The following is a 15,070-nucleotide window of genomic DNA, read 5'->3' as shown; positions in this document are numbered from 1 at the left end:
TGGTGATTTAAATGGCCTTGATTTCAAACAAATCCACCCTGCATGATGGACTTTATTTTTCAGCATGTTAACAGCTGGCGGTTTAGAAAGCTGCAACTGGCAACAGCAGTATCTGGAATAGATAGTAATTACATGCTAAACTCATTTTAATTGGTCTGTTATTAAATAATTTGGAAAACAGTGTGTGTGGGGGGAGGACATTTGGTTTAATCATGACTAAATGTACTTGTCCAAAACAGAGCTTACCTTACTACACAGCTTTCAGAGTCCCTGATTTCCAAGCCTTTCAACTGGGAAATAATATTCTTAATCTATTCTGCCGCTTTAAATTTTCAAGATGGCCCCTTCCTGTTTGACTGATTTTTAATTCATATTTTAAGATGCTTAGGCCCTAATTCTTCATTACATCTGAGCTCTGCTTGGATGGAGTCAGCATAGCAGGACTCTGCTCCCACCTTCCCCTGACCAGCTCACAACCCCAACACCCCTTCCTTCCCCTTATGCCAGGAGGAGGGTGACAGCTGGTGTTGGAGGTAGCTCTGCAGAGTTCCCCTGCACAGGTTTGGCTGCTTTAAGTCCACTCTGCACTATTTACCTGGCCTTAGTGAACCAGCGTGTCCAGCCCTTATAGTCTTACCTGGGATTTTTCTCTTTTTTGTAATTACATGAAGCAGTTTGAATCTCTCCTATTTTGATGGAGTTTTCCTTTAACACCAGAGAATTACCAGGTACCTTAAGGAGCAAGTGTGAAAAGCATCTAGATTGGGCAAGAAACATGAGCCTGGTTACCTGGCCAGCAATAGTACAACCAGAGTCCAGGGGGCTTCCCTCATTTATGACATCTCTACATTTTGGAATTAGAAAGACACGCTGATCCATTAATGGAGTATTGCTTGCTGGAGGACAAAATGACTTATGAGAAAAGCTTGAAGGAGTTAAAGATGTGTAATTTGGGGCTGATACAAGGACATAACTGAAAGGCAAAAACATCAAGAAGAGTGTCTAGAGTTTAGCATGGTACTACAAGGAAGCATACAGTGTACTGTATCTAGAACTACTAGGATGCAGTAGAGAACACTTAGGCTTTTAATAAGTTATTTAGCTATATATATGTATATATATAATTAAAGTACCTAGCTCTGGCTCTAGGCATTTACCTATATTTTTGTATTTGTAAATGGCACAGTATAGCTATCATACTATGCTGTTTGCACAAGCCAGTGATCTCTGGTCAACTTTCCACTAAGCCTATAACCCCTAAATACAGTCACCCTTTTCCTCACGCATCCCTTCCCAGATGCCTTGTTAAATATGAAGGAAACATCAATCTGGATAAACCGGTAGAAGATATATACGGCCAGCTCCTCCACTGGCATCGCTTCACTGAGTTCCGTGGAGCAACGTTGATTTATACCAGCTGAGGATCTGGCTCATACTCTGTTGAACAATCCTATCCTAACAGGAGGATGGACACTAGATAGCCTAATAGAAGCTAGAGATGGGACCAGACCTATCATTCTTGTCCCTCAGACTCTGATGCAATTAACTCTTACTTGCACAACAGTTAAGTATATGCATTGCTAGTGGCTACAGCTATAAGGATGTGTGCAAACAAACTTCTGTTATGGAGTACGTAGTGAGAATCAGGTGCTGTTGCATTGCAACAGATCACATGGGGTCATTTTATCCTTCAGCTACCTAACAGCACTTAATTTTCTTCTTGGGAAATAATTTTTAAAGTAAGATTCAGAGTCTAAAATTATTTCCCATCATCCTCCTGAAGTATCTTCCATGAGAGGCCTTCAGAGCCACATATGCACCTGAAGCCTTGTTTTACGGAATTATTATATGGTGAGAAAATAAACTCCAGGCAGAATGAGTGAAGTAGGAGACTAACAGAGGCCTGTGAGCTAGATCACAGGGAAAGGCTTTATAGATTTTTGCACTCTTTATTATTGCTGAGCTAATCCAACACACTGACATCTCTCTATAGTTTACAAATAATGAATGCTTAGGGAACTAGTTTCACACCAGGAGGATGTCTTCAGGGGACTCCCAGGAGCTTAGGGGAGTCTGCTAGTTGGGGCTGTACTGAAAGGAGAGGATGGGTTTCTAGGTTCAGGGCCCATACTGTGATTCTTGCCTGCAGTGCATTGTAACTGTTCCCCACTGCTCTTGAAACCTCTTGCTTCCCTGAGGCAATATGCAACAGAGGCTGCGAGCACAGAAGTTCTAGCATGGAGTCCAGCGGGGGCAGTGGAATCAGGGGGGAAGGAGGCTAATACCCCCACAATAGAAATATTTGGGGGGCACCTATTGTGTCCCCCCCCAAAAAATGTCTTCTGCCTCCACAATATTCCACAAAGGCGAGAGTAGGATTTGGCTCTGTTTCTGCCTCTGCACATATGTGCGTGGGGGAGCGGGGGTGGAGGTGAAGGCAGGCTGTGGGATCTAGAGAGATTCTGGAGCAATTGGCGCTGGCCACCAGGGAGCAGGTAGCAACATCTCTACTCTCCCTGCCTTTCAGCCACTGTGGGTCCTGGAGACACCTGGCCTGGGGGAGGGGCAGAGCACATGTGCTAGCTGTTGGGGAAGGGTGGGGGACAGGGCCCCAGCACCTAGGGGACAGGGGAGCATCAGTGCACTGGATGCCAGCTACCAGGGGAGGGGGCGGAAAGAGAGCACGGGGCACCAGCCGCAGTAGGAACTGCTGAGATGCCCCTTGCCAGCCTGGAGCTACCCCCTACTGCTTGCTGAGTCTCAGTAGCTCCCCTCACACCCCCTTTGCCCCCCCTCCATTCACACCCAGGTTCTGTTCCCCCTTGGAGTCCAGAGTTGCACCACACAGGGAATGCTACCAGTGGCAAAGGCAAGGCAGGGATGGAGCAGGAGGCTTTCTGCCTAGTAATCAGGGCTCTTCCAGCATCCAGACAAGCTACAGGGAGTGAAAGGAAGGAGTAGCAGCCAGGGCTGATTATGTGGGGTGGGGTATGGGCTGGTAGAGAAAGGTGCTGAGGATTAATCTCTTAGGAGAGGACAAATCTCTTTAGATTGGTCCTTCCCTTCTCTGTTGCCAACCCATGACTTTACTACAAATCTCACAATACTTGCTGTGGGTTTTTCTTAAAGGCCCAGCTCCCGGAGGTGACACTGGCGAGACTGGAAGCATGGACATTTCAAAAGACTATTGATGTGCCACCAGGATTAGTCAAACTTTTGTATCTATAAATGTTCTCTGAGCTAGGGACTGTTTTCTAACGCCCTGGCAGCGGCAGGGGTTCCTCAGATTCCCCACCAAGGATTAAAATTAGCATTTGTGTGGGAGTAATCACTGCAGATCCTGGCACAGGTAAACAACTCCAGAGAAGTGCCACCCCGTGGAGGAATTGCACAGACTGAGTCAGACTGGATTCAAGAGGCCCAGGAGACAAAGAAAGAGTTTGGGGTATAAAGAGAAAGTCTGGACTGACTATGGGTCCCTCATTTTGATCCAAAAATGGACATAAGATTGTAACCAAGAGGACAAAACCCTGCCGCAAGGGTTTGAAGGCTTGGGATCTGCAGAGGTGGGTGACACCTAGTATGCATGTGTATAGGCTGTTTATTGTTTTATGTTTTTTCCTAACATAAATGTTCTGTGGACCCTGGCTGGGCATTGGTAACCCTGTTATTGCCTGTAAGAGACAGCAAACCACAGGTGTTGGACTAAGGTCAGACCTGCTGGGATAGTTCAAGTGAATGGCAGGGAGGACTGCAAGTCTAAATTCTTGGTCTGGAGGGAGAGGAGTTCCATCCCATAGCAAGGTGATAGCTGAAGGCCTGAGACTTAAAGGGGAGCCCCTGAGCAGATCACAGATAGGGCAGATGTGCAGTTAACTCCAGAATTGTAACACTGATGTGAGGTGATGCGAGAATCTTGACTTTTAAAATAAAAATCTACCCCTCCTGCTTGTAGAAAAAAGCTCAAACACGAACCCAAAGGCTCAAACCAAAAGGGAAATAAAAAGAACCCTAAACTTATCATTTGGCTTTAAAATCATGATTATTTTAATGGTTGGGGTTTGCAACGTCCTAACGTTTGATAATAAAGATGTTATTACATTGAGATTTAAATGCCACCACACCAAAGTATCTGCAAATATTTAAGAAAAAACTCACTCAGGTTATTAACTGAAAGGATTTAATTTCTGGATTCTTCAAAAAGTTTCTCAAACTTCTTCCTTTCATGACAGTGAAGTCCCCTTAAATTGCACTGTATTACTAACTCCACAGAGGCAGCAATGTGTAAAGCAAAAAGAATCCAAAAGGACAGCTGACACTGCACACAATTTCTTAGCAATGAAGAGAATGTTAACATGCCAGTGGCTTTAAGCACTTAACTAACTAGCAGGCTCTCTCTCTACTACAGATTGCAAATCCAAAATACTCTGCCTGCCTGAAACTTTGTTTGCAACATTCTACATCAAATCTACTTTCTATAGATACACTATGCAAAAAAAAAAAAAAAAAAAAAAATCTCAGAGGGCTAAGGTGCATCATGGTAAAAATAGTGACAGGTTTCAGAGTAGCAGCCGTGTTAGTCTGTATCCGCAAAAAGAACAGGAGTACTTGTGGCACCTTAGAGACTAACAAATTTATTAGAGCATAAGCTTTCGTGGACTACAGCCCACTTCTATATGCATCCGAAGAAGTGGGCTGTAGTCCACGAAAGCTTATGCTCTAATAAATTTGTTAGTCTCTAAGGTGCCACAAGTACTCCTTTTTGCATGATAAGAATGTGTGTTCAGACTCAGAATAGCATTTGCATGATCCACCATATAACTTCTGTAGTCAGAGCAACAGACCCCAAACTTCTAGGACTAAGACTTTGATAGTACCATCCAAGACCTTCCTCCCTCCCTCCCATTCAGTTATGAATGCTCCAACCCAACATGGTGCTTGAGCTGCTCAAAACTCAAGTTTGCCCATGACGGTCTCCATCTTCCACGGATGTCAATATAAGCTGAGGATGCTAAGTGATTTATAAGATGAGACTGTCAGAGCATGCACCACAAAATGAGGTGTGCTCAGCATAGAGGCTCCTACATGTGAAACCTAGAGCACTAGCAAGAAGCCCGCAGTACCAGGATTGGTGTATATACCAGTGGCTGAATGTAAGCGAGGACCAGATTCTCACCTGCAACTCCCAGTAGGGTCTTGTTCAGTAGGAGAGAGCCACTAGCTTCTGAGCCTGAGCAAAGTGGGAACTCCACCCCTGGTGCAGCTTTTTAACAGCAAGGTTTGGGCAGGCTATGGAACCACTTCCATTTGGCCCTCAAGACACTTTATGGGGTACTGTGAAGAGACAGCTCTGTCATCCCCGTAGAACTTCCAACCAGATTCACTGAGGCACCCTCTAGCCAAGCGACGACTCACCAGTGCGGCACTCCTGCTGGTCATCTTGGGAATTAGCTCTCCAGCATACGGAGTGCCTCCTCCTGGCTGGTGTCTCGCCTGCCGTTGGCCCCCATGTCCCTCCCGGACCCCAGTGCCCCTCTACCTCAGGGCTCTACCCCCAGCAGTACCCCACAATCTGGGTCTCCCCTCCCAAGGGAACCCCCAACCCTCTATCCCCACTTTGCCTCAGTGGCTACTGCCAGTCCTCATCTAGCCCCCGCTCACTGGGGCAGACTGCAGTCTGTAAACAACTCATCATGGGCAAGGGGGGTTTGGGACCTGCTGCCTTTGCCTAACCCCAGGCTACACCTCTGCAGCCCCAGTCCTCTGTAGGCCTTACACAGGGCCTGCAGCCTGGGGAGTTGCCAGGCTGGAACTCCCCAACTCCTCTTGCCTTTCTCCAGCACTACTTTACTCAGGTCCCCTTCTCTCCCAGGCAGCCAGGTCCTTCTCTCTCTACAGCTAGAGAGACTGCCTTAGCCCTTGGCTCACAGCCCTTTTATAGGGCCAGCTGTGGCCTGATTGGGACGTGGCCCCAAGCAGCCTAGCCTTTTTCTCTCCAGAGCAGGGTAACTGCCCTGCTACATACCCACATTGGCTCTGAGTGGAGATGAGTCTTGAAAGCCCCCAGCAAAGCCTGTTTGCCTTGTGGCTCCCAGTCAGATTCCTGCCCCTAAGGAAAATACATGGATAAAATGTTGTTTTTTTCCTGGGTGGGAGGATGAGTGTGAAGGCAGCTCCCCCTTCAACGGAAGATAATGCAGACTGTGCCCTCCTCTGAAAACTTCCTTATGAGTAAAACCCTTTAGAAGGAGGTGCTTGTTTACAACTCTTAGTAATGGCTGCCAGCCAGTTTATTTCTAGTCAGATTAATACAGCTATTCTCACTCTGAGGTGGAGGTCAATTGGAGATGTCTAGGAGCAAAAAAAAAAAAAAAAAAATAGAACCAATGCCACCAAAGTCCTTCACCCTCCATCTGCAGATTCATCACCTTTGTATTTTGAGGGTGAAAGACTGTTTTGAACTTCCAAGAGAAAAGATCAAAATGGATCCTGCAATTGACAAGAGACTGGGGCTGATCTCAAACTACTCCGATCTTCTGATCTTGGACGTCTGAAATACAAAGGTGGATCAGTCCACACTAAGCCATACTCCTGACCAAGAGAGGGTGACTTGTTTATTTTAGACTTCTTCTGATGTTCCTCTTTTAAACTGGAGAGTGCGTGTGTCTAAAGAAATCGGGACACACGTGTGAAGGGAAAGCCCACGTGCACTATTTATGTAGATTCACAATATATTGGGTGTTTTTCGCTTTAAACTCCAACTTCTCCAAGAACAAAAATCTTAAGATAAATGCTGTGAAATGAAAGAACTGCCAAAGCAAGTTGATTTGAAAACATGACAACCTTGACAGCATCCCTATAGCAAAGCACAGTCATGTCAGCTCAACAGTTACCCGTGGTTACAAAATTTCTGAATGGAATAGAATTCAACCCTCTTGAGGATTGTAACATTGAAACAGGCAGAGGAAACAATCTGGAAAGAGAAATAGTAAAATACTCCACTGCAGTTCTTAATTGAATGTTTCACCAAAGTGCTGCAAATTAATGTGCCTCATCCAATCTGTGTCCGGGCTGCTGAGGAGAAGAAGGAGCTCCATGAGTAATCTACTTGAATAAAAATAGAACCACTCGAAGAAGAACTACGCAAAACATCTCTTCAAGAGAACCATGACTTCAGGAAGAGAAACAACATGAAACCCCTTAAAGGGGAATATTAAATACATCACTCTAAAGTTTCAAACTGCATATGGGCTAGCAATAAGCGTATTTCCTGGAATACATAAATGGAACTTATTCTGTACTTTGCATGTAGTATACACGATATATAATATAGCTGCAGTAAGCTAGTCAAATAACTTTATGCTATAATCCTATATAGATCTTGTATGCTGAGTGATGTTGTCTCAAGTCCTGGTACTCTATGCAGATTTTCATAGAGGTTGGCTGACTTCAATGGAACTATGCCAATTTACACCTGCTGATGATCTAGCCCTGGCTTTCTTGGTTTGATTTAATCATTACTACTGTAACTCTGGGTGTTATTCCCATTCAAATCAATGGCCAATCCTTCTCTGAATCCTGCTGAGAGCAGTTAATGAGACCAGCTCCTTACAGGAAATGTTTTTGAAAGCATGGCTTTTTAAACTTTCCTTTTTTATTTTTGGTGCATAAAACTCTTTTGAAAAACAGCCTTGCAGGCTACCTTGTAAGGCTCAGTTTGCTATTTGGTTTATACAAAAGGCTAGTTGAGGGATTTTTTAATCACTTCAATTTAGATACTACCCTGGATTCCTTTTTAATCAATACAAAGAGAACAACTTGGACTTGCTCTTTTCAGGCTTTCCTGATGGTTTTTATAGTGCTCCCGCCTCTGTGGCACCTAAGCATTGATCAGAATCCCTTGGATGCTGGATTTTCAAGGTGGTGGTTAGCACCCTGCTCCTACAATTGTCTAGATCCAGTTGTGTCCCTGCCAAAGCTCTTCAATGCATGAAGGCAGCATGAAGTCTCTGGCTCTCCTGTGCTTGCTTCGTTACTGTCTTGCTGCTACTTGGCTGGGAAGCTGCACAGAGTTTGCCTGAGGGGCTTCGCTGTAATAAGCAAAGTGGCCAAAGGAGCTCTGCAAATTGATTTGAACTTCCTCTAAACTGACTGAGTCATTCACTGAACACCTTACTCAGGCCCTTCAGGCAAAGGGATCCTGCATCTTGCTCTGTTTCCGGGCCAATAGCAAATCTCACCTTCCTCCTCACCTGCCGTTGACACCATTTCAGACATTAGCACTAACTGCTGATCTGTAAAGCCGAACAGGGCATGAACAGGTACTGAAAGGTTTAGACCTTACAGCACTATGGAGTAATACATATCCTATGTAAATATCACTGATGGTGGTATTCATGTTCTTCTATTTCCCTGGCCCCCAAAGCACCACAAGCCTCCTTCAACAGCTAATTCTTCCTCTTTTGACACCCCCGCAGCTTCCGACCTCCCTTGAAACCTTCCTCCTGCCTCCCCACAAGGAGTACAACTTTTTGTCAGCTTCCTAACAATCCTGCATCTCCTTCTATCTGCCCCTCCTGTACAAAAGGCCCAACACAACACCCTCTCCTTCTTCCTAAGAAACATCCCCATTCATTTCCCCTCTATCACGTGATCCTGTTTTCTGTAGGACTGCAGATCTGTGGAGAACCTGGCAATCAAACTTCCACCTGCTAAACATGTTCCCAAGTTCAACAAATTAGAGCCCCCTATCAAAGCCATCTGCTAAAACCTAAACTTCCTCCCTCTGGGTGTTCTCTATGTGGTGACCAGCCAGTTTAAAAACATAAGCATTGCTTTGTTTCCTAAATGGAATGTGTAGTTGTAATTCTTGTGTCAATATACTGCCTGCTCACAAGGAGGGAGCAAACAAACTGGCAGAGCCCTGGCCCCATGTATAAACATTGAGTGCTCTGCTTACATTAACTATCTAATGAAAAGATCAAGATCTAGCAAGTCCCCTGTAAGGAGGGTGGGGGAGACATCATATTCTGCACTTGCCCGGGATGGGTACATAATCTGATAGAAGTGCACTAGATGGCTTCCCTCTCTAGTAATCTTGGAAGTATGAAACCTCCCCCCCCCTCCGAAATGTTAAAAGGATTAGTCTAGATCAGGGGTGGCCAACCTGCGGCTCTTCGTAAGTTAATATGCGGCTCCTTGCATAGGCTCTGACTCCATGGCTGGAGCTATAGATGCTAACTTTCCAATGTGCCGGGAAGTGCTCAGTGCTCAACCCCCTGCTCTGTCCCAGGCCCTGCCCCCACTCCACCCCTTTCCCCAAGCCTGCCATGCCCTCGCTCTCCCCCACACACACACCAGAGCCTCCTGTGCACCGTGTAACAGCTGATCTTGGCGGGCGGGAGGCATGGGGAGGGAGTGGGATGCACTGATTGGTGGTGCTGCTGGTGGGCAGGAGGCGCTGCAGGTTGGAGTGGGGGGAGTTGATGTGGGGCTGCTGACATATTAGTGTGGCTCTTTGGCAAGGTACATGGGTAACTTCTGGCTCTCTTTCAGGCTCAGGTTGGCCACCCCTTGTCTAGATGAAGGACTAAGTTAGCCACCAAGTTGAGGGAGCCCTCAAATTAGATACAAAAAAAAAATCAGGCCACTGTTTTGGGGGTTTTTTTAGGAGAGATACTGAGGACCCACAATTCCCGTGGAAGTTACTTGCCACTTATTTGAGTGCCTAAATAGGGTGCTTAACTTCAAGTTGGACATGTTGACCTAATTGCCTTTTTTCATTTAAGACCAACTTCAGTTTTGCTTTGTTTTAAGTACTAAAGTCTCACACTAGAAAATTTAACTTTTTTTTTTTTTGCCACTCAAAATCATCACTTTCCCTGCACATCACCTCAGAACAATTCTCATTTGTATTGGCAAACGTCAGCCCAATGGGTTTGGAAGAGGCATAGGCTGAGGTAGGATAAGATTAGGCAAGCTTGTGGTCCTGCCCCACTTTTCTCTCTGTCCAGAGAAAATAACATTGCCTGCCTCTATGGCAGTAGCTTGGTGACGCTCACGTTACACGAGCCAGGCCTGCTAGAACTTATATTGTATTTCAGAAACTCATAACCCCACAAAGAAAGCTACATGAGCAAAGTTATCTTAGATTTATACAGCCAAAAAGGGTATCTACCTCATGTTCTAAGATCCTGACATAACTGAAAAATACTCCAGAGCTCAATGCACTGTACTCCTAACTAGCAACCCAGGGACAGTACAAACCTTAAGCATTCCTCCCAATTCTGTCCCACTGTCAAATCCCTGGGAAAGAAAGATGTGCTTTGCAGCATGCCCTTAAGGACATCAGACTTGGGCTAATTTGGGCTGGCAGCCGCTTTATAGGTCTTCTCAACAAGACTTCAGCATGAGCAGCCTACTGATTTCAACTGTGTGGAGCTGGGAGGAAGGCAGATTCCCTACACAGGTACATGTCCAAGGCCAGGTGACTCTTCCCACTTGCTCACAACTGCAGCTGCGGCCCATTCCCCGACTTCTGAGAGTGAGGTTGGAGGAAATAAGGCTCAGTGACCCTATTCAGAAGTTGGTCCACACTCCTAGCCCTTTTTGCCCATTCTGGCAAAGGGAATAGAGCACAAAGTCAAAAAGCAACTCGGGGTCTGAGCCCAGTCCCCCACTGGCATCTTCGCATCTGCCTTTGCTCAGGCCCCTGCAAATCGCAAGGCTGGCCTGACTCAAGTTAAAAATTAGCTTAGAACTGTGTGTCATTAAGTTACCTCCCTGCAGGATTCAGACATGGGAAATGCTTTTTGATTATAGCCCCTCTGTGCGTGCTTAATGGTAAGGAGTGTCTAATTCAGGGAAGATTAGCAGAGGAAGAAGTTTTAATTGCTGACTTTGAGGCCTAGATAAATATCCCAGCAAAGGCTCCGAAACATGTTTAACTTGCCTTGAAAGTGATAATGTCTGCAGCACACAGGGATTCATTGGATCACAAACCATTTACAGGAGCCAAAATGCATTTAGAAAACAAAGCTGAGAGGCCCCAAGTTCCAGTTCTTGAGATAAAAATATCAAGTTCAAGGGCAGCATTTAGCTACAAGGAAGATATTAGACTGTGAAGCTCTTGGCACTAATAAATGTAATACCTCTGGGTGCGTTCATCACAGATTGAGCACCACATGCTTATAAGAAGGTTGTACGGTCTTCAGTTTGATGCAAGTGAAGCACTGAGGAGCAATTCCCAAGTATTCCTGTTCTTCTTTTTGCGGATACAGACTAACACGGCTGTTACTCTGAATTCCCATACGTTATCCTATGGCTTCGACAGAGGCATGGCAAGTGGGGAGCTTGAGGCTTCCTGTCTGTAGCTAGACTCCTCTGCCATTCAGACAGGCTATATGGGCAGTTAGGAAGGGAAGAGGACTGGGGAGAGGGCCAGAGCTCAGGTTATTGTGAGGGCATGAGCAAGTAGATAAAGGTGTTTGGGACAAATACCTCCGTGAAGAACACTGAGGACTAGGACCCATGAAATTATTTATCCATAGTGTCCAAAGACTGTAAAATGTTATACTAAGGAACAAGATTATTCTTGTAGACTTTTTTCTATCACACCAAAAATACCCACCGAACCCTCAATCAGAAAATGTTTATCCTGTGAGCACCTAAAAGAGTTTAGTGGGGCAGTCAGCGTGTATATATTACATGCTCGTGTTTCGCTCTTGTAGTCTGTTTTTAGACTCTCCCCCCTAGGAGCTTAACACCTAAGACAACACAACTGAGATATAAGATGCAGCAGCAGATCCAGAGGAAAGTTTAATTTAAAAATAAAACAACAAAAACTAATAGACACACACCAGCATTTTCCCCAGGTAGCTTAGCATTGAGCTTGGCATGTTCACTGTAACAAGTTAAAGTGCTCACCTACCACACCTATTTGAGTGTGGGATGGATAGATTAGATAGATGATATTGAGTTGTGGGTCTTGTGGAAGAAGTTTTGTGAAAGGATTTGAAAGAAGAGAACCTAGCTGCCTGGGATACAGCTATTTCTGATTACTTGCATTAGTTTTCTCTTTTACTAACAGTAAAGCTGATGACAAAAATGGACTTGTAGAGTTAGACAATGATATGGAACCTTGAGACTGGGTGAGTTTCCTTTTGCTGCTTTCTGCCTAGTAATTTATTACTCTTGCTCGCATTATTGGTTGCTGTCATCTCTCTCTAATAGGCAACAGACAAGATTCTCTGTTATAATTCTTTTCTGGGAGTCAGGCATCCCAGGGAATTTTTCTTCTTATTGCTCCACTGAAAAGTAAGCAGAAAATCCAAGAAATTCATAGTTGGCAGTTATGCTCTAGATTTTTGATGGATCTCACTGTAGTATACAAAGCAACAGAAACAGACTAGAAATACTCTGAATACAGTAGCTTTTTTTCATCTCCTTTGAATTGAGAACTGCAGGGACTTCACTAAACAAACTGAAAGGTGATCTCCTTTCTTTGCAGTGTCTGCAAATGCTGGATCCTTTGTGGAATGCTGTTTAACTTTTCATACTCCTACTCAGTGATTCATATCTAGAGCAATAATACACAATGGGGACTCTTAGGATGTGCCACCTTCTGAGGAATGATTGTCTTGGGAAACAAATAGGAGCTAAAAAATTACTCATCTGCTACTAAGGAAGAAGCTGCAGCAATGAGATGCAAAATGGCCATTTTAGGGCTTCTGTTATTTGTGTGCTGTTCTCCCCCCTCACCCCCATTTAAAGGGCCAGCAGCCAAAGGAATATGCTGGGAAAGGCTCCTATGAGGGTGTGAATCCACACTGGAGAGTCTGTGGACAGAGGGAGAGGAAACTATCTAGATGTCAAAGTAGCAGCCGTGTTAGTCTGTATCCGCAAAAAGAACAGGAGTACTTGTGGCACCTTAGAGACTAACAAATTTATTTCAGCATAAGCTTTCATGGGCTACAGCCCACTTCTCCAGATGCATAGAGTGGAACACACAGACAGAAGATATTTATACATACAGAGAACATGAAAAGGTATCTAGGTGTGGCATCCCGGCACCTAGGGAAACTGGTTAAAATAATTAAAAAAAAAAAAACTACATACAACACCTGGATGAACATGTGACAGGGCCAAATCATGCCTCTCCAACTTCTTTGCATGAGCAATAAGAGAACAGAAAAAGGCAAACCAGATGCTTCCTGCATTTAATAATTTCCACCATCACATCCAACACTATTATTTTTCCTTTTGGTCTAGTAACAGAGTATCTCTGTCACAAAGGCATGCTGTGATTTGGGGCACAGGCTCTTACTACACTGATACCAAAGGGTCCTCTGCTTGAAATGCAGAGTGTGAAGTCTATTTAATTCAGAAGTGCATTAGTAACACTTAACTGTGAAGCTGACTATGCCCAGAGAGCCCAGAAAGTTGTGAACATGACCATAATTTGTTTCGACTCAGTATTTGATGCCCATAAATTACAGTTAAAAGATGTAAGATAATGTAACAGCAGGTAAAAATGATCTCCCCTTTATCACTATCTCCATGACAAAACATGAAATAACAGGCCAGTGCAAGATGGAAGTGAACTTAGGTCTGAAACAAAGGATGTTCGTTGAGGGACGGTCAATACTCGTAATGGAAGGAAAATAATGAGGTAGCTGGAAAACTGAAGGAAGCTAGCTAAAAAGCACACCATGGTGAAGAATGAAAAACCGTGTTAAAATAAAAAAGTGGCGCGACACTCAGTAATCTTTCCCTCAACTAGTATAAAACCCTTTCAAAGAGGATTAATGGGTTACATTGGCTGAGTGGGTTCAGACAATATTGCTAGTATATTAAAAACGCAAACTTCTTTGAGTATGATTGGGAAAATAAGTGGTGTGCAACGAGATTGCAATGATTGCACAGTTCAATAATTGATACAAAGGATGGAGTGAGAGAGAGTCCTGTGGAGGAAGAGCACAGCTTGATGTCCTTAGATGCTGGAGACTGGCGAAGGAAATGCAGTAATGGCATAGTTAGACCAGAATTCCCTTTTTAAAGGTAGGTGCAGAGCCAACTAAGACCTCACAATGACACAGGATCAGAATAAAATCTATAAAAATAAACTAGATAACTTTTTAAAAAGCTGTCCCTCCCTCCAGTTGTTTCACAGACCATGTACATTTAGTAAATGAATGGTACTGTCTTAAAATGGGAATTAATTTCACAAGTAGGCACCATCACTCACAACTAGCCCCATTTAGTTTTGGGGGTTCCATATTAAAAGGATCAATCTTGATCGCACTGAAGTCAATGGAAGCCATATTGGGCCCTAAATTACAAACTTAGCGGCATATATATGGCCTTCACTCTGCCCACGGAATGTCCAGTGGTGTCAATAAGAGTTATGGTGATGAGTCAAGATGCTAATTAAGGTCTTCGATGTGTCAGGAAGCTGCTCATGTGGTCTCAATCAGCTGCGCAAGAGTCAAACTCTTATTTGTCATAATGTTCCTACATTTTCATTACGAATGTGTGTAAATTTAAGGACTTGATCCTGCAAACATTTTCAGTACGAGTGGTCCCACAGTGGAACTGGGACTTATTTCTGTATGAAAGTTATACAAAATTATCATAAAACATTTCAGTTAATGTATATTCATACTGTGTATGCAAATAAGTAAGAGGTAGGTTGTAATATGTGCTGCTTGACTAATGTTTGAGGGGTGTCATAATTTAGGCACTTTTTGGAGGAGCAAGCAAACGACTAGTGGAGATTCAGTAAGCAGGATTTAATGAAGAGACATTTAGGAGTATAGGTAGGGCCCTACCAAATTCATGGCCATGAAAAATGCATCACGGACCGTGAAATCTGATCTCCTCCTGTGAAATCTGGTCTTTTGTGTGCTTTTATCCTATACTATACAGATTTCATGGGGGAGACCAGCGTTTCTCAAATTGGGGGTCCTGACCCAAAAGGGAGTTGGAAGGGGGTGGAAGGTTATTTTAGGGGGCTCACTCTTATTTTTGTGCTGCCTTCAGAGCTGGGCAGCCACACAGCAGCAGCTGTTGG

The sequence above is a fragment of the Chrysemys picta genome, chromosome 12 (genome assembly GCF_011386835.1).
Source record: "Chrysemys picta bellii isolate R12L10 chromosome 12, ASM1138683v2, whole genome shotgun sequence".
Lineage (NCBI taxonomy): Eukaryota > Metazoa > Chordata > Testudines > Emydidae > Chrysemys > Chrysemys picta.
This window is presented reverse-complemented; position numbering follows the sequence as displayed.